This window comes from Symphalangus syndactylus, chromosome 1 (assembly GCF_028878055.3).
Source record: "Symphalangus syndactylus isolate Jambi chromosome 1, NHGRI_mSymSyn1-v2.1_pri, whole genome shotgun sequence".
Classification (NCBI taxonomy): Eukaryota; Metazoa; Chordata; class Mammalia; order Primates; family Hylobatidae; genus Symphalangus; species Symphalangus syndactylus.
Genome location: NC_072423.2, coordinates 112855687 through 112880070, shown reverse-complemented (window position 1 = coordinate 112880070; position 24384 = coordinate 112855687). Strand labels below are relative to the sequence as shown.

Sequence of the window (24384 nt, the reverse complement as noted above, 5' to 3'; positions counted from 1 at the left end):
ACCACGGTAAAACCCTGTCTCTACTAAAAATACAAAAAAAATTAGCCGGGCGTGGTGGTGGGTGCCTGTAGTACCAGCTACTCGGAGAGGCTGAGGCAGGAGAATGGCATGAACCCGGGAGGCGGAGCTTGCAGTGAGCAGAGATCGCGACACTGCACTCCAGCCTGGGTGACAGAGCGAGACTCTGTCTCAAAAAATAAATAAATAAAAAATAAAAAAATAAAATAAAATAAAATAAAAAAATAAAAAATAAAATAAAATAAATCAGCAACAAGTCATGTTGATGTCAGGTATCCCCAGATATGATGTGACGAGAAGGGTAAACCATCTCTATGGTATTTTTCCCCAAAATGTATAACCTCAGGCTAATCATGAGAAAGCACCAGAAAACCCAAAATGAGAACCATTCTACGAATGCATGACCACTCATCTTTAAAGGTGTCAAGGAAAGATAGCGAAGGAGAGACGAAGAAACTGTCACCTGTTGGAAGAAACTAAAGAATCGTGACCTCTAAATGCAACGTGGTATCCTGGAATGGATCCTGTAACAGGAAAAGGACATCAGTGGAAAACACAGGAAAACAGAGGAAAGTCTGTAGTTTGGTCAATAATATTCCACTAATGCTAATTTCTTAATTTTGATAAGGGTATCAGGTTATATAAAATGTTAATGCTAAGAGAAATGGAATGAATATAGAATGTATATAGAAAGTCTGTACTACCTTTACAACTCTTCTGTAAATCTAAAATTATTTAAAATGAGTTTTAAACTATTTTCCATATAAAAAGAAGTGAGGAAAGTTATAAATAAAAAAAAAATTTTTTTTGAGACAGTCTCGCTGTAGCCCAGGCTGGAGTGCAATGGTGCAGTCTCAGCTCACTGCAACCTCCGCCTCCCAGGTTCAAGTGATTCTCCTGCCTCAGCTTCCCGAGTAGCTGGGATTACAGGTGCCCACCACCACGCCCGGCTAATTTTTGTATTTTTAGTAGAGACAGGGTTTCACCATGTTGGCCAGGCTGGTCTCGAACTCCTGACCTCTTGATCCGCCCACCTTAGCCTCCCAAAGTGCTGGGATTACAGGCATGAGCCACCACACCCAGCATAAATAAATTTTTAAAAGATATTTAAATATATGCAAACTAATAAAATATGTTTACAGTAAGATTAACTTTTTTTTTTGAGATGGAGTTCCACTCTTGTTGCCCAGGCTGGGGTGTAGTGGCGTGATCTTGGCTCCCTGCAAACTGTGCCTCCCAGATTCAAGCGATTCTCCTGTCTCAGCCTCGCGAGTAGCTGGGATTACAGGCGCTTGCCACCATGCCAGCTAATTTTTGTATTTTAGTAGAGACAGGGTTTCACCATGTTGGCCAGGCTGGTCTCGAACTCCTGACCTCAAGTGATCCCCCTGCCTCGGCCTCCCAAAGTGCTGGGATTACAGGCATGAGCCATCATGCCCAAGCCAAGAAGATTAATTTTTTTAACCTATAAAGAATCACAATAGCCGGTTGCAGTGGGAGTGCCTGTAATCCCAGCTACTCAGGAGGCTGAGGCAGGAGAATTGCTTGAACCCGGGAGGTGGAGGTTGCGGTGAGCTGAGATCGCGTCACTGCACTCCAGCCTGGGAATACAGCGAGATTCAGTCTCAAAAAAAAAAAAAAAAAAAAAGAATAAGAACAAGAATCACAAAAGTTAGCCAGGTGTGATGGTGCACATACATAGTCTGAACTACTGGGGAGGCTGAGGCAGGAGGATCACTTGAGGCCAGAAGTTCAAGGCTGCAGTGAGCCATGCTCTCTCCCAGCACTGACAGAACAAGACCCGGTCTCAAAAAAAAAAAAAAAAAAGGAAAAAGAATCACAAAAGTAATTGTGTTGACTTGACTTTCAAGCTTAAAATGTTAATGACATCCAAAATAGTTCACCATAAGGTCTGCATTGAAAGACTGGCCTAGGAGCTCTAAAATGGTAGATGAGTATGATGAATATGATCCCCTATATATATCAGTGTGCTTTATTACCCCTTTTTTTTTGCAGGGGTGAGCAGGTCTGGCTCTTTCAGCAAGGCTGAAGTGCAGTGGCACAATCATAGCACTGGAGCCTTGAACTCCTGGGCTTCAGTGATCCTCCCACCCCAGCCTCCAGAGTAGCTGGGACTATAGACACATGCCACCACACCTACCTAAGTTTGTTATTGTTGTTTTTGTTGTTTTGCTGTACACTAAAATTATCTGGGGACCAACTAAGTTGCTTTTGTTTTTTTTTTAATGGAGACAGGGTCTCACTATGTTATCCAGGCTGGTATCAAACTTCTGGCCTCAAGCAATCCTCCGCCTCAGGCTCCCAAAGTGCTGGAATTACAGGCATGAGCCACCGAGCCCTATGATCCTCCTTCTTAACCTTAATTGTTCTCAACCCACTCACTCCTAGCAGTAAGTCTACAATAACCTTGTTCTAAAAGTGCTGTTTAGAAAGACAAAGTGAAATCAGTGATATTTACTTGGTTTCCTTTTCAAATTGACTATATACATGAACTGCCAAGATGCCTTCCACTGGGTCAAAATGTTCTCTCAGATTTTCTCACATCTTAAGGAAATCTAAAAGCTACATAGCAACTACTTACGCTTAATCTTTAAAAAACAAAAAAAAGCAAAGTGATTCCAAAAATTTTAACTGTCAAGAGCAAAAGTTTACAGAGCCAAAGGATTGATCACCAAATTCAGAAACAAGATTAGGAAAGAACAAGACACTATGAGATCAGGAAGAACCTACTCTCTGACTAAAGCTAAGCCGCCTATATGTAAGAAAATCCAGGTGCTTCCTTCACTGTCAGCAAACAACGGAAAATGACTTTTTAATAGGTAATATAAATGTATTTGTAAATTTGAAAATTTTAACAAAGGGATGCTGGAATGACAAATATTTGAAGAGACTACTTAAAAAACAAGTGAGACAGAGTAGGAAAACGTGTTAAGACATCCTCCAGTACTGTGTGTTTTTACATTGGGGAAAGGGAGACTCACTAGACTTTTGTTCCTTGATTAAAATACCCGTAAAGCCAGGCATGATGGCTCACACCTGTAATCCCAACACTCTGGGAGGCCAAGGCAGGTGGATCATCTGAGGTCAGGAGTTCAAGACCAGCCTGGCCAAAATGTTGAAACGCCATCTTTACTAAAAATTCAAAAATTAGCCAGGCGCGGTGGCTCACGCCTGTAATCTCAGGACTTTGGGAGGCCGAGGCAGGTGGAACATGAGGTCAGGAGATAGAGACCACCCTAACACAGTGAAACCGTCTCTATTAAAAATACAAAAAAGTAGCCAGGCATGGTGGCACGTGCCTGTAGTTTCAGCTACTCGGGAGGCTGAGGCAGGAGAATCGCTTGAACCCAGGAGGCGGAGGTTGCTGTGAGCCGAGATCGCACCACTGCACTCCAGCCTGGGCGACAGAGTAAGACTCCATCTCAAAAAAAAATATATATATGTCTGTGTGTATATATATATATATATATGTATGTGTATATATGTATGTATATATGTATGTATATATATGTATATATATGTATGTATATATGTATATTTGTATGTATATATGTGTGTGTGCGTGTGTATATATATATATATATATACACACGCACACACACACACACACACACAAATTAGCCAGGCGTGGTGGTGGGTGCCTGTAATCCCAGCTATTCAGGAAGCTGAGGCAGAAGAATCGCTTGAACCCGGGAGGCAGAGGTTGCAGTGAGCCAAGATCATGCCACCGCACTCCAGCCTGGATGACACAGCAAGACTCTATCTCAAAAAATAAAATAGAATAAAAATAAATGGCTGGGCATGGTGGCTTGCACCTGTAATCCCAGCACTTTGGGAGGCCAAAGCAGGCGGATCACTTGAGGTCAGGAGTTTGAGACCAGTCTGGCCAACGTGGCGAAACCCCGTCTCTACTAAAAATACAAAAATCAGCCAGGTGTGGTGGCACATGCCTGTAATCCCAGCTACTCGGGAGGCTGTGGCAGGAGAACTGCTTGAACTCAGGAGGTGGAGGCTGCAGTGAGCCGAGATACTGCCACTGTCCAGCCTGGGTGACAGAGCAAGACTGTCTCAAAAATAAATAAATAAAATTTAAATTTAAAAAATACCCACTAAGAATATCCAGTGCCTTTCCAACTCCATAATCAACTACCTTTTTATTACTGATTAGGCAGCCCAGAACAATGGAGGTGTCCCGGTCAGTGGATAATTAAATCCAATTGTGCACATGGCACTTAATACTTGCAACATGCATTAACTGTTATCTGGTTTATCAGTCTCTGGTGAGTTTGTTTACTTTGCATGAATAAATTCTCAAGCACTTGAATCATTCCAATGTAAACCAAAATTCTGAAGTTCTGAACTACCGCGTGGGGGTTGGAGAGATCTTGGTTTGACTGGATACCATTTTTGCCACTTAACTATCTGTGTGACCTCTTATTCCCATCAGTCTCAATTTCCTCATCTGTTAATAAATATAGCTAGTGCCTGGGAGATGGCAAGTGCTCAAAAAGTGACAGCTTTATTATTTTGAAGCTAAATTTAAAAGGAAGTATGTAACTGAGGTGAAAACATTTCACTGAGGTGAAAAGTAGTAGTACAGATCAGCAAACTACGTCAATTTAAAAGACACAGCCTGAAGAGAGATGTCCCAATCTATGGAGCTGACAAAAGCAAAGTTTAAAAGTTGCAAGTAAAGTACACACTGCACAGTACAGATGGGAGTCTCCTGCTTAGCAACTTTAATGTTGTCTACCAAACACCCAGCTTGTAATAGAGCATGACAACTGTTCACTCTAAATCCATGTGCTCAGCTTGGATTCAGGATTGATTTATAAAAATAGCTGCTGGTGGTGCTCTTTGAATCTCTTTGCGCTGATGACTGGGCAGTGTTACCCTAAAGGCCTAGAGCAGCTGTATTCCCTCACCACACCCATTCTCTGTCTACCCAGCCAAGCTGACGGCACCCTGCCCCCGCCCCCCATCTCTACAGCATACTAGTCTCCCTCCTCCTGGGCTGAGTGAGCAAATTACAAGCACAAATATCCCCTGATGCAATGCCACAACCATCCCTGGGAAAGAGCAGAGGCAGTTGCCAAAAGCACAGCAGCAGGGAAACGGGCGGGGGGGGGGGGGGCGGGAGACGCGCGCGCGCACACACACACGCACACACGAGCGCGCGCGCGCACACATACACACACACACACACACACACACACACACACTGCAAGAAACACTGCAATGCTATGCAGCCAGGGAGAGAGAATCGAGAGGCCCTGGGGAGCAATACTGTAACAGGACCAGAGAAGGCAAAGGAGAAAAGGGGGTTTCCAGTAGAAAGCTGGGTAACACTAACCTTCCCGAGGAACACGTATTTCATCCGAGTTTGGGTCCTAAAGCACAAACCTAAAGGTAATCAATCACTGCCTCTTCCCCAAAGCAGCAAATGCATTTAATTTACCCGTTCCTGGAAGTCAGCAAAACTCTCACAACTCCTCCACAGGACAGTTTCACCAGAGGGATCTAACTCACACCGGCGGAGAACTTGTTCCATGTGCTAAATCACAATCTGTTCTGGGTAATGTTTCCAACTGCCCCTCCTAGTCCCTGTATCCTCCCCACCCCCACCCTAATGCGACCCCTTCGCACTCCCACTGCCAGACACACGCTTTAGTCCCCACACAGTGCCGGGGCCTTTGCAAGGGGGAAGAGCCCCGCCTAGGGCCCGGTTCTCCAGACCACCCCTCAGCCCCACCCATAACCCCTGACTGGACATACTAAGGCTCACCTCAGCCTCACATCAACTGACCCCCATAAAGCCTCAGAAAACGACCCCTGAGTTCTCCTACACCTCCGAACCCCACCCAGGGCCCCAAACTGCGGCCGACCCTCGCTCCGCGTCTCAGCCCCATCCAGAGCCCAAGGCGTGTCGCTCGGCCCCACCGCCCCGACCCTCAAAGCTGGACCTCTCAGACCCCTCACTCCAAGGACCCCCCTAGATCGCGCCTCAAAGACTCCGAAGGTCACGGCCGCCGGCCCCCTGCCTGGCCCCCTCCCTCGGACGCCCCCGCTTCTCGCAGGCCGGAGGCCACCGCCCTTCCACGCCTCGGGCGGGCCCCGTGGGGTACCCGGCTGCCGCGGGACAAGGCTCGGGCAGCCCCGGGACAGTGAGGAGGCCGCCCCTCCAATCGGACCCCGCCTGCGGCTGCACCTACCCGCCGCCGCCGAGACGGAGCTGGAGCAGAAGGGAGCCAGGAGAGCGCCGGGAAGAGCCGTGAGGAGCTGGGAGACGTCGGGAGGAGCCGGGAGCCAGCGAGCTAGCCGGAGGGGCGGGGCGCAGGGAGGCGGCCGCTTCCTCGTCGCCTCTTGAGGGCGGGCGCAAGGGAGGGACGCCGCCACCGCCTACCAGGCGGGCGCCGCCGCTCCGGCCAATAAGCGTGACCAGGGGGAGGGCGGAGAGCTGTGGCGGACCAATGGGTGCTGGCCCTGCCGCCACGACCTCTCTGCAGAGCTGCGCGAGCCGCGGGCCGTTAGTGCGAGGTGTGCCTGGGGACTGTAGCCTCCTGCCTGCGGCCTGCGAATGCCGAAGCGGACGGCAGTCCGATCGACTGCCTCCGCTGTTCTGTGATGGCCGTCGCTCTCTCTCAGAGTTTGGGCGCCTGGAGCGAGGAGAGTGCGAGAGTCGGCGCACACGCGGACCGGGCCACCAGCGGGTGGGGCCTGTGGGCTCTGTGATGTAACCTGGGAGGGGCGCGGGGCGGGGCCTAGGTCGCCGCGGGCCAGCTGAGCTCTAGAACGAACTCTTAGTGGAGCGGGAGGACGCCACAGGTCCTCGGCGGGGCTCCGCTTCCGCGAGCCGCATGTGGCTGGTGAGCTCTGAAACGTGGCTGGCCTAAGTTGAGATGTGCTGTAAGTGTACAATACACACCGAATTTCCAAGACTTAGTACCGAAAAAAAAAACTCATTTATAATTTTTAAATGGTTACAAGTGGGATAATTAATTATAACAAAATTGATGACAGTTGGGGTATATTTGGTTAAATAAGAAATATTGAGGCCGGCCGCGGTGGCTCACGCCTGTAATCCCAGCACTCTGGGAGGCCGAGGCGGGTGGATCACTTGAGGTCAAGAGTTTGAGACCACCCTTACCAACATGGTGAAACCTCGTCACTACTAAAAATACAAAAATTAGCCGGGCGTAGTAGCAAGTGCCTGTAATCCCAGCTACTTGGGAGGCTGAGGCAGGAGAATTGCTTGAACCCGGGAGGCGGAGGTTGCGGTGAGCTGAGATCGCACCACTGCGCTCCAGCCTGGGCAACAGAGTGAGACCCTGTCAAATTAAAAAAAAAATAGGTTTCTTTTTCTGGTGAAATTAACATTACTTCATTCCAAAGCCCCAGATTTTGTGGAATCCTTAATTTACTGTTGTAGGAAAACACACAGGTGGGAGCTTTAAAGTTACTTTGATAGCCGGGCGCGGTGGCTCAAGCCTGTAATCCCAGCACTTTGGGAGGCCGAGGCGGGCGGATCACGAGGTCAGGAGATCGAGACCATCCTGGCTAACACGGTGAAACCCCGTCTCTACTAAAAATACAAAAAATTAGCCGGGCGTGTTGGCGGGCGCCTGTAGTCCCAGCTCCTCGGGAGGCTGAGGCAGGAGAATGGCGTGAACCCGGGAGCCGGAGCTTGCAGTGAGCCGAGATCGCGCCACTGCACTCCAGCCTGGGCAACGGAGCGAGACTCCGTCTCAAAAAAAAAAAAAAATAAAAATAAAAAATAAAGTTACTTTGATCATTCTTCCTGCTGCCTGGAGTAGCCAGCATATTCCTGTCCCAGACTTCAGGAATAGAATTGGCTTTGAGCTCCTTTGTAGTTAGATGGCTAGGAAAACTCAAAAGTGTTGGAATCTTCCATTCCTTCTGTAAACCAAGAAGTATCTGAGACAGGTCTCAATTGATTTAGAAATTTGCCAAGGTTAAGGACATTCCCGAAAGGAAAAAACACAATCACAGAAACAGTCTGTGGTCTCTGCCTTTCTCCAAAGATGAATTTGAGGGATTCAGTATTTAAAGGGGAAAAGTGGGCTGGAGGGAAAATAGGGAGGGAACAAGAGAAAAGGAGCAGGTAGGGGAATAGTCAGTTGTGTATTATGTCAAGTATGTCTGCTTAGGAATGAAAGGCAGCTTGTGCATGACTCAGCTTTCAACTTAATTTTTTCCTTTTGGAATAGTGAATTGGGGTCCAAAGTGTTTTTTTTTTTTTTTTTTTTTTTTTTGAGACGGAGTCTTGCTCTGTCGCCCGGGGTGGAGTGCAGTGGCATGATCTCGGCTCACTGCAACCGCCGCCTCCCGGGTTCAAGCCTCAGCCTCCTGAGTAGCTGGGACTACAGGCGCACGCTCCCACGCCCAGCTAATTTTTTGTATTTTAGTAGAGACATGTCACCGTGTTGCCCAGGCTGTTCTCGAACTCCTGAACTCAGGCAATCCGCCTGTCTCGGCTTCCCAAAGTGCTGCGATAACAGGCGTGAGCCAGCACGCCTGGCCCGAAGTGTTTTTTTGTTTCTTTCTTTTTTTTTTTTTTTTTGAGACGGAGTCTCCCTTTGTCGCCCAGGCTGGAGTGCAGTGGCATGATCTAAGCTCACTGCAACCTCTGCCTCCCAGGTTTGAGCAGTTCTCTGCCTCAGCCTCCCAAGTAGCTGGGATTACAGGCGCCTGCCACCACGCCTGGCTAATTTTTGTTTTTTTAGTAGAGACACGGTTTCACCATCTTGGCCAGGCTGGTCTTGAACTCCTTCGTGATTCACCTGCCTCAGCCTCCGGAAGTGCTGGGATTACAGGGTTGAGCCACCGTGCCTGGCTGAAGGGTCTGAAATTTCTTTAAGATTTATTTTTCGGCTGGGCGCGGTGGCTCAAGCTTGTAATCCCAGCACTTTGGGAGGCCGAGGCGGGCGGATCACAAGGTCAGAAGATCGAGACCATCCTGGCTAACACGGTGAAACCCCGTCTCTACTAAAAATACAAAAAAAAAAAATTAGCCGGGCGTGGTGGCGGACGCCTGTAGTCCCAGCTACTCGGGAGGCTGAGGCAGGAGAATGGCGTGAACCCGGGAGGCGGAGCTTGCAGTGAGCCGAGATTGCGCCACTGCACTCCAGTCTGAGCAAGACTCCGTCTCAAAAAAAAAAAAAAAAAAAAAAGATTTATTTTTCCCCAGGGCCAGGCACAGTGGCTCACAGCTGTAATCCCAGCATTTTGGAGGCCAAGGTGGGAGGATCGCTCAAGCCTAGTGGGAGGGTCTCACTCTGTTGCCCAGACTGGAGTGCAGTAGTGCAGTCATGGTTTACTGCAGCCTCTACCTCCCAGGCTCAAGTGATCCTCCCACCTCAGCCTCCCAAGTAGCCAGGACCTCAGGCTTCTGCCACCACACTTGGCTAATTTTTTAAATTTTTTGTAGAGATGGGAGTCTCACTGTGTTGCCCAGGCTGGTCTCGAACTCCTTCCTTCAAGCTGTCCTCCTACCTCTGCCTCCCAAAGTGCTGGGATTACAGGTGTGAGCCACCACACCCAGCCTTCTTTAAGACAGTCACCATGTTATGTGTAGAGCTAGAGACCCAAGAGTGATTCTCAGTTATTCCCTTCCTTTTCCCCTCATACCTACCAGATTTTCCTTCTGCCTCAGAAACAGCTCCACTGACACATGCTGTTCTGGTTCAGTCCTTTTTCTTTTTCCTGTATCCTGCCATAGTTTCTTCCAAGCCTTCCCCTTGCTCCTGCTTCAGTCCGAATATCACAACCTTCTGTACCATCCCTTTCCATTCATAATATCCTCCTGCATCCCTTGCATGCCTGTCTATTACAACACTCAACATATATGTGATAGTTATTTGTATAAATATGGATCTTCCCGGCCAGGCGAGATGGCTCACGCCTGTAATCCCAGCACTTTGGGAGGCCGAGGTAGGCAGATCACGAGGTCAGGAGATCAAGAACGTCCTGGCTAACAAGGTGAAACCCCGTCTCTACTAAAAAAAAAAAAAAAAAAAAAAAAAAAAAAAAAAGCACAAAATAATTTCCCCATATTCTATATAATATGCATCTGTTATTAAGCACACTGTGGGCCTAGCAAAATGTGAGAATTGTTTCCATTGATCTTCCCAATGAACCTCTAAGGTAAGAATTATCTCATATTACTACTTAGGAAACAGGCCAAGAGAAGCAAGGTGAGCTGATGAGCTGATGAAGATCACACAGCAGGAAAAGGGAAGAGACAGAATTTGAAACAGCCTGTTTGTGAAGCCTCTGCATATTCCTCTCTGCTTCTTTGCTTTTCTGAAGGTCTCGGCTCCTTTAGCTGGAGTCCTTGGGGTGACTGGCCCAGGTCACTCTTTCCTAGTCAAGGACTAGGCAAGGCAGGCTATCTCCTTCTCTTGCCTTACACAAGAATGTCTGCTTTCTAGTGGAACTCCAGATCTCACTTACCTCGAAAGATGTCAAAACTGTACCCTTTGAGAAGGGAGGAATGTAGTTTATATCAAAATGTTGAGTATCAAACAGGCAAATGTGGAGGGAAAGGTGGAATGGAAAGTCATCGTCACTGTGCAACCATTACAGCAAAGACTGATTTAGAAAAGAATTATTGGGCTCACCCCTGTCATCCCAGCACTTTGGGAAGCTGAGGCAGACGGATTGCTTGAGCTCACGAGTTTGAGACCAGTCTGGGCAACACGGCAAAACCCCATCTATATAAAAAATACAAAAATTAGCCAGGTGTGGTGGTGCATGCCTGTAGTCCCAACTACTCGGGAGGCAGAGGTGGGAGGATGGCTTGAGCCTGGGAAGCGGAAGATGCAGTGGGCTGAGATTGTGCCACTGCTCTACAGCCTAGGCAACAAAATGAGACCTTGTATCAAAAAAGAAAAAAAAAATAATCATCAATGGGTGCTATCTGTATCTGGGAGATATTTTGATGAAGATCAGGATATAAGCCCGTCTTAGAGCATGTCTCCAGTCTCTCCACAGATTGCTTGTTAGTTGCAAGGGAAAAAATGGTAGCAATACAGAGAAGTCAGAAAACAACTTGACTTGATAATCAAAATGAACATCCACCAGTGAGGGTCAGATGGACACACCACATGGCTCCCAATATGAGAAGCCCTGAAAAGAACACAGCATCATTTGTGCAGTATTCTGGACTGGCATGCCTAATCGAAACATAACTAGGAGAAAAAATCAGACACTCCAAATGAGACACATTCTCATTTTATTGATTGATTGATTAATTGAGGTCGAGTCTCGCCCTATCACCTAGGCTGGAATGCAGTAGCGCAATCTTGGCTCACTGTAACCTCCACCTCCCAGGTTCAAGCAATTCTCCTGCCTCAGCCTCCCAAGTAGCTGGGATTACAGGTGCTCGCCACCAAGCCCAGCTAATTTTTTTTGTATTTTTAGTAGAGACAGGGTTTCACCACGTTAGCCAGGCTGGTCTTGAACTCCTGACCTCAGGTGATCCACCCGCCTCAGCTTCCCAAAGTGCTGGGATTACAGGCATGAGGCACCCACCCGGCCACATTCTCATTTTAAAAGGTGTAGCTATATTCTTTTTTTTTTTTAGACGGAGTCTCACTGTGTCACCAGGCTGGAGTGCAGTGGCATGATCTTGGCTCACTGCAACCTCCGCCTCCTGGGTTCAAGCAATTCTCTTGCCTCAGCCTCCTGAGTAGCTGGGACTACAGGCGCGTGCCACTATGCCCGGCTAATTTTTTGTATTTTTAGTAGAGACAGGGTTTCAATATATTAGCCAGGATGGTCTCGATCTCCTGACTTCGTGATCCGCCTGCCTCGGCCTCCCAAAGTGCTGGGATTACAAGCGTGAGCCACCACACCCGGCCTAGGGGTAGCTATATTCTTAAAAAATATCAGTGTCATAAAAGACACACACACACACACACAGAGGCTATGAAAATGGTCCATATTAACAGAGACTAAAGAGACATGACAACTGAATGTGATATTTGGATACTGCTCCAGAAGAGAAAAACAATGCTATAAGGGATATTACTGGGTCAGCTGACAAAATTGGAATATGGATGGGAGATTAAATGGAATTCTTGAATCAATGTTAAATTTACTGAGATTGAAATCTGCATTGTATAAGAAATATCCTTATTATTAGAAATACACACCGAAGTATTTAGGGGTAAAAAGTTATAATGCGTATGACCCACATTCAAATGGCTCAAAAAATATTATTTGTGTGTGGTATATGTATATAGCACATAATTAAGCAAATGGGCAAAATGTTAAAAATAGGTGAATTGGCCAGGCACGGTGGCTCATGCCTATAATTCCAGCAATTTGGGAGGCTAAAGCGGGCAGATCAACTGACGTCAGGAGTTCAAGACCAGCCTGGCCAACATGGTGAAACCCTGTTTCTAGTAAAATACAAAAATTAGCTGGGCGTGGTGGTGTGCACCTGTAATCCCAGCTACTCTGGAGGCTGAAGCAAGAGAATTGCTTAAATACAGGAGGCGGAGGTTGCAGTGGGTGGAGGTCGCGCCATTGCACTCCAGTTTGGGTGACAAGAACAAAACTCCATCTCAAAAAAAAAGGTGAATCCACACCCGATCCAGTAAATGGTGCTGAGAAAATTGGCTAACCATATGCAGAAGAATGAAACTGGACCCCGATCTCTCACCATGTGGTGTTATACATTGGTTTTCCTCCACAGTTCCTAGTTCATAACTCCCATAGCCCTTGTTACAGCTTTTTGTTATAATGTTAGGTGTGTTAAGCCTCAGGAAACAGAATCTCTCCCCTGTTCTTTCACCTGCTCCAAAGCAGGACTCTAATCTATTTCCACCTTTCTGACTGTGGGTCTTCAGATCCTCCCAGGAAAACTGGGCAAAGACATAAATAGACACTTCTCAAAGAAGACATATAAGCAGCGAAGAAATGTATGAAAAAATGCTCCACATTACTATACCTTGGGGGAAGGAATGCTGATGCCATGAAGCCTCCATAAAACCCCAAGAGAGGCTGGGCACGGTGGCTCATGCCTGTAATCCCAGCACTTTGGGAGGCAGAGACGAGTGGATCACTTGAGGTCAGGAATTCAAGACCAGCCTGGCCAACATGGTGAAACTCCATCTCTACTAAAGATGCAAAAAAATTAGCTGGGTGTGGTAGCAGGCACCTGTAATCCCAGCTATTTGTGAGACTGAGGCAAGAGAATTGCTTGAACCTGGGAGGTGGAGGTTGCAATGAGCTGAGATCACGCCATTGCACTCCAGCCTGGGTGACAGAGTGAGACTGTCTTAAAAACAAAAACAACAACATCAACAAAAAACCAAGAGGATAGGGTTTAGAGAGCGCTTCAGGATAGCTGAACACATGGAGGTTCTTGGAGGCTGGCACGCCTCGGGAGGGCATGGAAGCCCCACGTCCATTCCCCCACACCTCGCCCTATGCATCTCTTCATCTGCATCCTTTGTAATATCCTTTATAATAAACCAGTAAACCTAAGTGTTTCCGTGAGTTCTGTGAGACATTCCAGCAAATTAATTAACCCAAAGGGGGTCATGGGGACCCCAACTTAAAGCTGGTCAGTCAGAAGTTCTGGAGGCTGGGACTTGTAGCTGGTGTGTGTTGGGGATAGTTCTGGGGACTGAGCCCTCCACCTGTGGGATCTGACACTATCTCCATGTAGATAGTGTCAGAACTGAATTAGAGGACACCCAGCTGGTGTCTGCTGCCTGGTGTGTGGGGAAAACCCCCCACATTTGGTCACAAAAGTCTTCTGTGTTGACGATTGTTGCGGTGGGAGAGTAGAGGAAAGACAGAGTTTTTCTCTGCACACACCATATACAAAAATATACAAAAAAGGCCGGGCGCGGTGGCTCACGCCTGTAATCCCAGCACTTTGGGAGGCCGAGGCGGGCAGATCACGAGGTCAGGAGATCAAGACCATCCTGGCTAACACAGTGAAACCCCGTCTCTACTAAAAATGCAAAAAAATTAGCCAGGCATGGTGGCGGGCGCCTGTGGTCCCAGCTACTCAGAAGACTGAGGCAGGAGAATGGCGTCAACCCAGGAGGCAGAGCTTGCAGCGAGCTGAGATGGCACCACTGCACTCCAGCCTGGGCGACAGAGTGAGACTCCGTCTAAAAAAAAAAGGCTGGGCACGGTGGCTCGCATCTGTAATCCAAGCACTTTGGGAGGCTGAGGTGGGCGGGTCACGAGGCCAGGAGATCAAGACCATCCTGGCTAACACCGTGAAACCCCGTCTCTACTAAAAATACAAAAAATCAGCGGGGCGTGGTGGTGGGCGCCTGTAGTCCCAGCTACTCAGGAGGCTGAGGCAGGAGAATGGCGTGAATCTGGGAGGCAGAGCTTGCACTGAGCCGACATCACGCCACTGCATTCCAGTGTGGGCAACGGAGCAAGACGCCATCTCAAAAAAAAAAAAACAACTATAAATTATGTCTCTGACAAAAGACTAATGTACAAAATCTACAAATAAACAACACAACAAGAAAAAAAACAAACAACTCCATGGCTGGGCACAGTGGCTTATGCCTGTAATCCCAGCACTTTGAGAGGCCAAGGTGGGAGGATCGCTTGAGCCCAGGAGTTCAAGACCAGCCTGGCAATATAATGAGACCCCCATCTCAATAAAAATAAAGCAAAAATAAATAAATAAAACCCACCAAACAACTCCATTAAAAACTGGGCAAAGACATGAACAGATACTTCTCAAAAGAAGACATGCAAGCGGCCACAAACATATGAAGAAATGCTCCACATCACTAATCATCATAGAAGTGCAAATTTAAAAACCACAATGAGATATTTTATACCAGTCAGAATAGCCATTATTAAAAAGTCAAAAAACAGATGTTGGTGTGGATGCAGAGAAAAGGGAACACTTGGCCTAGCATGGTGGCTCACACCTATAATCCCAGCACTTTGGGAGGCCAAGGTGGATAGACTGTTTGAGCCCAGCAGTTTGTGACCAGCCTGGGCAACATGGTGAAACCCCATCTCTACTAAAAATACAAAAAATTAGCTGGGCCTGTTGGCACATGCCTGTAGTCCCAGTTACTTGGGCGGCTTAGGTGGGAGGATCACCTGAATTGGGAAGTCGAGGCTGCAGTAAGCTTAGATTGCACCACTGCACTCCAGCCTAGGCAATGGGAGTGAGATCCTGTCTAAAAAACAAACAAACAAACAAAAAATACCAAATACCTTCTTATCTATAAGTGGGAACTAAACAAAGGGTACACATGGACATAAAGATGAAAATAATAGACACTGGGGACTCTAAAACAGGGTAGGCTGAGAGGGGGGCAAGGGTTGAAAAATTACCTGTCAGGTACAACCTTCACTATTTGGGTAATGAGTACACTAGAAATCCAATCCCCACCATTATGCAATATACTCATGAAACCAACAAGCACATGTACCCACTAATCTAATATAAAATAGGCTTGGGGCAGTGGTTCATGCCTGTAATCCCAGCATTTTGGGAGTCTGAGCTGGGAGGATCGCTAGAGACCAGGCTGGGCAACATGTCAAGACCTTGTCTTTACAAAAAGTAAAAAAATTAGCCAGGTGTGGTGGCACATACCTGTAATCCTAGCTACTCAGGAGGATGAGGTGGGCGGATTGCTTGAGCCCAGGAGTTCGAGGCTACAGTCCACTAAGATTGTACTACTGCACTCCAGCTTGGATGACAGAGTGAAACTGTCTCAAAATAAAATAAAATTAAATTAAATTAAAATTAAATAAAATAGATGACTCTTGGTAAAGTGTATGTGAGAGTCCTACATACTATTTTTATTTTTGCAAATTTTCAGTAAGTTTGAAATTTTTTTTTGTTTTTAATGGTGTTAATTTGTATTTTCTTCTTCTTTTTTTTTTTTTTTAGACAGGATCTCGCTCTGTCACTCAGGCTGGAGTGTAGTGGTACGGACACGGCTCACTGCAGCCTTGACCTACTGGGCTCAAGGGATCTTCCTGCCTCAACCTCCTGTGTAGCTGGGACCACAGGCACATGCCACCATGCCTGGCTAATTTTTCTTTTTTTGGAGACAGGGTCTTGCTCTGTCACCCAGAGTGGAGTGGTGCAGCAGTAGGATCTTAGCTCACTGCAACCTCTGCCTCCTGAGTTCAAGCAATTCTCCTGCCTCAGCCTCCCAAGTAGCTGAGATCACAAGCACCTGACACTATGGCTGGCTAATTTTTGTATTTTTAGTATGGACAGGGTTTCACCATGTTGCCAGGCTGGTCTGAAACTCCTGACCTCAGGTAATCCACCTGCCTCAGCCTCTAAAAGTGCTGGTATAACAGACATGAGCCACCGCTCCTGGCCCTGGCTAAAGAAATTTTTTTGTAGAAATAGGGTCTCACTTTGCTGCCCAGGCTAGTCTCAAACTTTTGAGCTCAAGCCATCCTCCCATCTCAACCTCCCAAAGTGCTGGGATTACAAGCATGAGCCACTGTGCCTGGCAAAATTATTCCTAAGTAAGTGTTTAAAAAATGCTTCCCTGAAAAGTCTTCTGTCCACACTAATTGAGTCAGTGTGGACTGTGCCCACAGGAATTCCATGATTATATGCAGCTCTTTCCTAAATACAAGTTAGTTTATCCAATCTGCCCATTGTTTCATTCCAAGCTAAGTGACGAAGTGCCAAAGAGCTAAGGCAAGCATCTTTTAAAATAATCCTTTCATGTTCATCTCCTCTCAGAAAATCTTTTCTGAAGCAGGCTCTCACCAAAGGCTTACTGAATTGGCCATAGTTGGCTAATTCTGAGTGATTTATGGTGAGCTCTGAACAGAGAGAGCAATTATGATTATAGCCAGGAAGCAGATCCTGGAGAGAGAAGGGAAAGAGAAAAAACAAACAAAAAAATCAGTCAGGCACAGTGCTGGCTCATACCTGTAATCCTATCACTTTGGGAGGCAAAGGTGAATCACTTGAGCCCTTGAGCTCCCCAGGAGTTTAGACCAGTCTGGGCAACATGGTGAGAACCCCATTCCTAAAAAATAAATAAATAAAGTTTAGCCAGGCGTAGTGGCACACGTCTATAGTCCCAACTACTCAGGAGGCTGAGGTGGGAGGATTGCTGGAGCCTGGGCCATCAAGGCTGCAGTGAGCCATGAACATACCACTGCACTTTAGTGTAGGCAACAGAGTGAGAACTTGTCTCAAAAAAAAAAAAAAAAATGTCCAGGCATGGTGGCTCACGCCTATAATCCCAGCACTTTGGGAGGCCAAGGCAGGCAGATCACGAGGTCAGGAGATCGAGACCATCCTGGCTAACACGGTGAAACCCTGTCTCTACTAAAAATACAAAAAAATTAGCCGGGCGTGTTGGCGGGCGCCTGTAGTCCTAGCCACTCGGGAGGCTGAGGCAGGAGAATGGTGTGAACCCTGGAGGCGGAGCTTGCAGTGAGCTGAGATGGCGCCACTGCACTCCAGCCTGGGTGACAGAGCGAGACTCTGTCTCAAAAAAAAAAAAAAAATTCAAGATGGGGTGGAAAGTGCACTGAGCAAGGAGTCAAAGGATGTGATCTCTAGTTCCAGATCTACCACTTACTGGTTGGGTAACTAGGTGTGTACTAGGAGAGGGGAAAATGTCTCCCCTCTATCTTTCTAGGTTCTTTGGCCAGGCTATGAATTAAATTCTTTTTTTTTTTTTTTTTTGAGACGGAGTCTCGCTCTGTCGCCCAGGCTGGAGTGCAGTGGCACAATCTCGGCTCACTGCAAGCTCCGCCTTCCGGGTTCACACCATTCTCCTGCCTCAGCCTCTCCGAGTAGCTGGGACTACAGGCGCCCGCCACCACGCCCGGCTAATTTTTTTGTATTTTTAGTAGAGATGGGGTTTCACTGTGGTCTCGATCTCCTGACCTCGTGATCCGGCTGCCTCGGCCTCCCAAAGTGCTGGGATTACAAGCGTGAGCCACTGCGCCCAGCTGAATTAAATTCAAATAAGACAGATTAACAAGAGAAAAAGTATATTTAATTATGTATATACACACAGGAGTCCCACAAAACATAAGACCCTTAGAAGGGTCAGACTATTGAAGCTTATATAGCATTCTGAGCTACAGAAAGGAATCCAGACCTGCCTGAGGGAGGGGTAGGTGGCAACAAGCCACAGGAGGGCAAAGGGAGGAAATATATGTGAACCAAGGGCATTCTGTTAGGCAGATAAAAAGTCTCTCAGGTAATAAAGGTTATCTCAGGGCTAGGGGTGCTGGCTCGTGCCTGTAATCCGAGCACTTTTGGAGGCTGAGGTGGGCAGATTACTTGAGGTCAGGAGTTCAAGACCAGTCTGGCCAACATGGTGAAACCCCATCTCTACTAAAAATACAAAAAATTAGCTGGGTATGGTGGCACGAGCCTGTAATCTCAACTATTCAGAAGGCTGAGGCATGAGAATCGCTTGAACCTGGGAGGTGAAGGTTGCAGTGAGCCGAGATTGTGCAACTGCACTCCAGCCTGGGAAACTGAGTGAGACTCTGTCTCAAAATAAAATAAAATAAAATATAAGATAAAATGTTATCTCAGAGCAGTTCTCTTCCTAATACAGATAATCTACTAATGTAGATTTCCTCTATAGACGTGAAGTTCTTTTATAAAAGGACAGATTTTCAGAGCTACTCCTGTGTCTGCAGTTTCTCAGAATAATCAGCTCAAATATGCCAAAGAGGTATATTTTGGGGTGGCATGCTGTGATCTCCTATAGTCATTTTGGGGTGGGGTGCCCTGAGCCCCATCAGTGATCTTGGGCACACGACTTCACATCCGTAAATCTGTTTCCTCAACTTCAAAATGTGGATAGTAATACTAACTCAGACTATCTCAGAGTCATAGAAAGCCTAACCTCTCATACCAGAGAGCAAAGCACTTCACAACCAGCGAAGTGCTATCACAGTGAAAGAAGAAAATTAGAAACTATAATTCAGTCTTAGAATGCCAGGGCTTGACGGGCCCTTTGACAGTCTGCCACCCTCTTATTTCATAAATGATGCATTTGAAGCCTCAAGAGGAGAAATCACATAGCATGTTTAGGGGTTAGGGGCAGAGGTGGGCATGGTACTCCAGTATTTTTAGAGTAGAAACAACCCCTTCCCACCTTTGTGCTCCACCTAGGTGTAGGTATATAAAATTAACCAAAGGAAGAGGGCCCAGGCACGGTGGCTCATGCCTGTAATCCCAGCACTTTGGGAGGCTGAGGCAGGTGGATCACCTGAGGTCAGGAGTTTGAGACCAGCCTGGTCAACATGGTGAAACTCCATCTCTCAGAAAAAGAAAAAAAAAAATTAACCAAAGGAAGAGAAAACAAGGATCTAGCTAGAGGGACTTTGTGTTCAGGGAATGCCCCAAAGGTGTTACATTCACTCAAAGGAGACGGGCCCTTGTAACTAGTCCTGAGGTCACAGGAACAAGAAAATACTGGGTGAACCTTGAAAGAAGTAGTCATAGGGGAAAGAAGTGCCATATTACACATTATACAGCATGAACGATGAATGAGACCAAAGAAAGTAAGAGGTGAAAGAGACCCTGGTAGAGATGAGGAACCTGAGGCCCAGAGATGGGAAATGGCTTGCCCAAGGCCACATAGCTTAGGTGTCTCATTATGTTGCCCAGGCTGGTCTTGAACCCCTGATTCAAGTGCTTCTCCCACCTCAACCTCCTAAAGTGCTGGGATTACAAGGTGTGAGCCACTTAGCCCTACCCTATAAGATTATAATACTGCATTTTTGGCCAGGCACGGTGGCTTGAGCCTATAATCCCAGCACTTTGGGAGGCCAAGGCAGGTGGATCGCTTGAGGTCAGGAGTTCGAGACCAGTCTGGCCAAGATGGTGAAACCCTGTCTCTACTAAAAATACAAAAATTAGCCGGGCATGACTGCAGCTGCCTGTAATCCCAGCTACTTGGAAAGCTGAAGCATGAGAATTACTTGAACCCAGTAGGTGGAGGTTGCAGTGAGCCGAGATTGTGCCACTGCACTCCAGCCTGGAATAGAGCGAGACTGAGTCTCAAAAAAAAAAAAAAAAAAGATTATAATACTGTATTTTTACTGTATCTTTTCTATGTTTAGATACATAAATATTTACGAGGTGTTACAATTGCCTATAGTATTCAGTGCAGTAACACGCTGTACAGGTTTGTGGTGTAGGAGCAATAGGCTACATCCTGTACCCTCGGTATTCTAGGTATTTAACAGGCTGTATCATCTAGGTATGTGTAAGTACGCTCTATGGTGTTCGCACAATGATGAAATCGCTTAATGATGCATTTCTTAGAACACATCCCTCTTGTTAAGCTAAGTATAACTGTATTTGGTCTTTATCCCAGTTTTCTGGCATACAACTCCTAAAATTATTGGAATTCAAGGTGGTATCTTTTGTACACTATTAAGATGCCTGGTGGCTGGCAGCCCCTAGGTAGCTTCAGGATGGGGGGTGGTAACAGTGAAGACCAAGGCAGATTAGAGGGTTGTAACCTTTCAGCACCACTCCCCAACCTCCTGGGAGAGGAGAGAGGCTGACAGTTAAGTCGATCACCAATGGTTAATTATTTAATCAACCATATCTATGTAATGAAGTCTCCATTAAAAATCCAAATGAGGCCAGGCACGGTGGCTCACACCTGTAATCCTAGCGCTTTGAGAGGCCGAGATGGGCAGATCACTGGAGCCTAGAAGTTCAAGACCAGCCTGGGCAACATGACGAGACCATGTCTCTACGAAAAAATAAATAAATACAAAAAAAATTAGGCTGGGCACAGTGGCTCACGCCTGTAATCCCAGCACTTTGGGAGGCCGAGGAGGGTAGATCACCTGAGGTCAGGAGTTCGAGACCAGCCTGGTCAACATGGTGAAACCCCATATCTACTGAAAATACAAAAAATAGCCGGTCATGGTGGTGCATGCCTGTAATCCCAGCTACTCAGGAGGCTGCGGCAGGAGAATCGCTTGAGCCCAGGAAGCAGAGGTTGCAGTGAGCCGAGGTCGTGCCATCACACTCCAGCTTCAGCAACAAGAGCAAAACTCCGTCTCAAAAAAAAAAAAAAAAAAATTAGCCAGGTGTGTGGTGGTGTGCACCTATAGTCCTAGCTACTCAGGTGTCTGAGGTAGGAGGATTGCTTGAGCCTGGGAGGTTGAGGCTGCAATGAGTTGTGCACTCCACTGCACTCCAGTCTGGGCGACTGTATTAGTCTGTTTTCACACTGCTAATAAAGACATATCTGAGACTGGGAAGAAAAAGAGGTTTAATGGACTTACAGTTCCACATGGCTGGGGGGGGCCTCACAATCATGACGGAAAGCAAGGAGGAGCAAGTCATGTCTTAGACGGATGGTGACAGGCAAAGAGAGTTGTGCAGGGAAACCCTGCCTTATAAAGCCATCAGATCTCATGAGACTTATTCACTATCACGAGAACAGCATGGGAAAGACCTGCCCCCATGATTCAATTACCTCTTACCAGTCCTTCCCACAGCATGTAGGAATTCAGGATGAGATTTGAGTGGGGACACAGCCAAACCATATCAGCAACAGAGCAAAAACCTGTCTCAAAAACAAAAAAAACAGAATCTGAATGAGCTTCTGGGTAGCTAAACACTTGGAGGTTGCTGGAAGGTGACATGCTTGGAGAGGGCATGGAAGCTTTGTGCCCCTCTCTCCATACCTCACGTTATGCATCTCTTGATCTATATCCTTTGTATTAAACTGTATAATAAATCAGTAAATGTGTTTCTCTGGATTCTATGAGCCACTCTAGCAAATTAGTTGAACCCAAGGAACTTCAATTTATAATCAGTCTGTCTGTAGCACAGGTTAAAAAAACCTGGACTTTGCCATTGACATTGGAAGTGGCAGGGACAATCTTGTGGGACTAAGCCTTCAACATATGGGATCTGACTCCATCTCTGGGTAGATAATGTCAGAATTAAACTGAATTGGAGGATATCTAGGTGGTGTCCACAGCCAAAGGACTACTTGCTTGGTGTGTGGGGAAAAACTCCCATACGCTGGTCACAGAAGTATTGTTGACTGCTGAGTAAGAGAATAGGAAAAATCACTTGGTTGTTTTTTTTTGTTCCCCCACCTATAATGTCATGTTTGGTGTCAGAAGTGGGATTTGCTACACCAGCTGTGCTCATGGAAACATGTAGTTTGGGAAGAAAAAGGATAAAGGGTGGGAGGTGAGGAACTTTTGATTCCTGGGTGGCCATGTGGTCTCCCATGGTATGAAGTATCAGCTGTGCTACAATCAGTTACAAAAGGTAAAAGTTACCAATAAAATTTAGAGATGGATCCAACTCCCAGGGAGTAGGTTTACCAAATGGATAAAGAAATGCAAACTAGGCTGGGTGCAGTGGCTCACACCTGTAATCCCAGCACTTTGGGAGGCTGAGGCAGGAGGATCACTTGAGGTCAGGATTTCCTCAACACCAGCCTGGGTGACATGGTGAAACCCTGTCTCTAATAAAAATACAAAAATTAGGCCGGACACAGTGGCTCACGCCTGTAATCCCAGCACTTTGGGAGGCCGAGGCAGGCGGATCACCTGAGGTCGGGAGTTTGAGACCAGCCTGACCAACATGGAGAAACCCCGTCTCTACTAAAAATACAAAGTTAGCCAGGCATAGTGGCATGCGCCTGTAATCCCAGGTACTCAGGAGGCTGAGGCAGGAGAATCACTTGCACCCAGGAGGTGGAGGTTGCAGTGAGCCGAGATCGCGCCATTGCACTCCAGCCTGGGCAACGAGCGAAACTCTGTCATAAAACAATGACAACAACAACGAAAATATAAAAATTAGCTGGGCATGGTGGTGCGGGCCTATAGTCCCAACTACTTGGGAGGCTAAGGTGGGAGGATCACTTAAGCCTGCGAGGTGGAGATTGAAGTGAGCCTAGACTGCGCCACTGTACTCCAGCCTGGGTGACAGAATGAGACCATGTCTCAAAACAACAAAAAAGAAATGCAAACTAATAAGAAAAAAACACAACATTTCAATTCCTTGTTTACTGTTATATGTAATAGCTAAAAATGAAAGTAAAAGGGAGTTCTGGGTCAATCTTGATGCTAGACTAAGCTCAGCTTTCAGTTAGTCTGAGCTTTGGCCACAAGCCGCAAAGCCTCCCCCAGAAGGGAAAAATTATAGAGAGACAACAGAAAGTACCTCTAAGACCTGTGGTTACCAAAAAGGCAGTCAATGCAGGGAAGCGGCAAAACCAAGATACTGTGAAAACTAGAGGGATAGTATGAAGGAAGCGTTTCATTTTGCAGAGCAACTAATTTAGGAGCAGTATCTTTGGTTTGAAGTGCTGCAGAGTGAAAGAGCATGTTTAGGTTGACACAGGACCCACAGCTCACTATGGAACAATCACAGATGGCTCTACGAGACACAGACACATAGGAGGTTATTCCCAAGGGAACAGCCAGCCTGATGAACTGGATAAAAGCCACGCTAAGGTCTGTTTACTCTGCAAAGGGGGACTGCCTGGCTCCACCTACAAATGCCAAATAGAACACTCAGATGAAGCAGCTGATATACTTCATATGCAAGCCGTATGGGACTGGCTTTAGGATAAATGACATATTCACTCACTTAATATTGCCAAGAGCCCTTTAATGGGAACCCCAGCCCCCCCAAAATAACTATATTGCTGCAAAAGGGAAAGACAGTTTGGGAAGCCTTATCAAATATACTGTCTCAGATTCCCCTCATGAGTCTTTCAGATGCTTATAAAAACACTACATTAGCCATTGTTTTGGACAAAGCTCCTGCACTAGGACCCAAAAGACCAGACTAAAAACTAAAATGGGCCGGGCAAGGTGGCTTACGCCTATAATCCCATCACACTTTGGGAGGCTGAGGCTGGCGGATCACCTGAGGTCAGGAGTTCGAGACCAGCCTGACCAATATGGTGAAACCTCATCTCTACTAAAAATACAAAAATTAGCCGGGCATGGTGGCGGGCACCTGTAGTCCCAGCTACTTGGGAAGCTGAGACAGGAGAATTGCTTGAACCCGGGAGGTGCAGGTTGCAGTGAGCCGACATTGTGCCACTGCACTCCAGCCTGGGCAACAAAAGTGAGACTCTGTCTCAAAAAAAAAAAACAAAAAAAAAACCCTAAAATGGAATTACTCATGCTAAAATTACATGTTAAGAAACCAAGCTGCTTACCTGACCTTCTGAGAAATCAGAAGAATGAGAGATAATAACCAAATTCCCAAACAGGCCAGTTTTATTCAACATGATGACGAAGTTCCCTCTGTGTGTGTGTGTTTTTTTTTTTGCTTTTTTTTTTTTTTTTTGAGACAGAGCCTTG

The 24384-nt window shown here is 46.7% G+C and overlaps 1 protein-coding gene across 48 annotated transcripts in view; it reads right to left on the bottom strand.

Moving 5' to 3' along the window:
• MAP4 (microtubule associated protein 4) overlaps window positions 1-6806 on the bottom strand; it is a 245094-nt gene extending 238288 nt beyond the window's left edge. For 34 of the 48 annotated variants that reach the window (XM_063609099.1, XM_063609174.1, XM_063609221.1 and 31 more), the window contains exon 1: window positions 6252-6382. The gene's annotated coding sequence lies outside the window, so the exon portion shown is untranslated. Of the gene's footprint in view, window positions 1-6251 lie in introns of all 48 variants that reach the window. The other 14 variants (XM_063609091.1, XM_063609111.1, XM_055278808.2 and 11 more) reach the window with 2 other exon arrangements.
• Between the last annotated feature and the right edge of the window lie 17578 nt (window positions 6807-24384).